The sequence below is a fragment of the Condylura cristata genome, unplaced genomic scaffold, assembly GCF_000260355.1.
Source record: "Condylura cristata isolate star-nosed mole 26May11 unplaced genomic scaffold, ConCri1.0 scaffold00018, whole genome shotgun sequence".
Taxonomy (NCBI): Eukaryota; Metazoa; Chordata; class Mammalia; order Eulipotyphla; family Talpidae; genus Condylura; species Condylura cristata.
Window position 1 is genome coordinate 37,840,335 of NW_004567119.1, and position 2,191 is coordinate 37,842,525.

Here is a 2,191-nt window from a genome sequence, read left to right on the forward strand (position 1 = left end):
GTAACAACCGAGGCGCGAGGGCTTCCCGGGGGTGCGCGCCTCGGCGTCCTCACGCGGCAGCGCGTCTCCTCCCCGACTGACTCACTTGGCGTTACCGGTTTCCAGCCTCGCCGAGCCTCAGTTTCCCCTCCAGTGAAATAACTGCAATTTGAAGTGCGTTGTAATTTTAAAGCAGACACCAAATGCTTCGTTCTCTCTCTCTGTCTCTCTCTCACTCACACACACGCACGCCCCACGGAACAGCTGGGGCAGGTGACGTTGTGGACCCGTTCCAGAAAATGCTCCTTGGGTCCCCAGGATGCGCTGAGAATCGCCCTGCCTCCCGTCTCCCCAGGCTGCACTCTCGGGCTCCTGCCCAGAGAATGAGACGGGAGGGAGAAGAAAGGAGAGGTGAGGTGAACCGGGGGAGCTCACCTACAGACGCCTGGTGCTTGGGCGCTCGTGGTCCCCACCACCCTCAGAACCCGTGAAAAGTGGTCAAAGGTTGAAAAACAACCAGCACGTCTACAGAGGGCCCAGAGGGCAGGCAGGCTCGATAGAGCACGTGAGTGGTGGTGGGGGGCGTGTGTGCAGGGGTGACTTACGCCACCCCAGAGGGTTCCTTGTGCCATGCAGTCAAACACTGGAAAATCAGCTGGTGAGTCAAAGGGACTTTGTTTGGGGCTGCCACAGGGGCGCAGCTGGCGCCGGCTTAAGGGAAGCGCTGAATCCCCCCTTGATAACATGGTGTTTATCTGGCTTCCTGTTTCAATGATTGTAATACCATTGGCTCGTTCAAATTCAATGCTGAGAAGCCTGAGGCCTCCTTAGCGCTGCAAAAACAGAGGGGCTTGCCTGGGTTGTAATCTTGTGTCTTGTTCTCACTACTCATGTCCACTGAAACTCCCTCATCACCCGGCAATGGTACCACACAAAGAAAGAAGCTTCCCAAAGTAGGCGGGCCCTCACTCCAGGAGACCTTGGCTCCTTCTGGCCAAAGTACATGTGACTCCCTTCTGCTTATGAATTCTTTTTTGACCTGCTGTAAATTTTGGTTGGTGCATCCTGGGGGATTAAACTGGGGAAGAAGAAAAGAGGGAATAGCCGGGACTGTGAATTTCCTCCCCTAAAATGAGCTTTATAGTGGTAGGTGTTTTCACCACTGGAAAGTTTTCAGCTTGTAGTTCTGTTATCAGCTTGCGGCAGTCTCTCTGGATGATCACAGAGCATGTCATTCCTCACCTCTCTGTCCTGCTTTTCACTTTTGTAAAATGGAGTGGTGGAAACTGATACTGCTGGAAGGACAGAGAAAAATTTCAGCTCTGTGCTTCAGCCTCTAAGGTTCACATTCCCAGGTAGGGGTGGGGCAGCCCCTATTCTGAGCTCCAGAAATGTACCTGGATGTCCTTGGAGCAGATCTGGCATTCTGCTTTGTGCTTTAGGCTTTTGGGTAATTGCGTGGATGGCTTATCTCCCTGTGAATGCCTTCCAACCAGATGTCGTGTGTTATCACCCTCAATACCCACCCAGCACATAGTAGGCATTTTGTAACTGTTTGCTGAATGAATAAAATTAGAAAAAAATCTAAGCACCCAGAAACTTCCCATCTAGCTCATTTTACCTATTTTTTCATTCTTTGCAAGTTGTTTGATTTAACTCCCACTCAAAACCTGATCGCTAATGAGGTTGATTTGCCCACAGGTAAGCAAACCTGAAACTTTGGGGCCTTCTGGGGCCTTCCCTGAGCTCCTTGGGAAGCTCCGGCCTGGAAACTGGGAGTCGAGAATGTTGGTTTTCCTTCTCTAGTCCCCCCCCCCCCTCACAAACATCCAGGCCATCTGGGGTATCAGTTCAGCTTTGACCCAGTAGAGAAGAGAGGCCTAGAGCAGAAAAATCTCTTGTTCATCTTTTACAATTTATCCCACTGTCATCTTTTTATTTTCAGTCTATGCTGCTTCCCTCCTCATATAAAGTTCTTTTGAATTCTTAAAAGGTTTGACCTTTAGAAAAACTAGAATAAAGTCAGAGGATCTCTTCCCCTTCTGGCCTACCCCACCCTTCCTCCCCTTAAAGAGGAGACACCAGGGCACTGAAGGAAGGGATGGGCTCAAAGCCACAGCTGGGGTACTGCCGAGACAGGGGCGTGTGGGCTGGAAGCCCAGGGTTCACCCCTTTCAGACACCATCTCCCAGCACCCAGAGCCTTTGTCTGG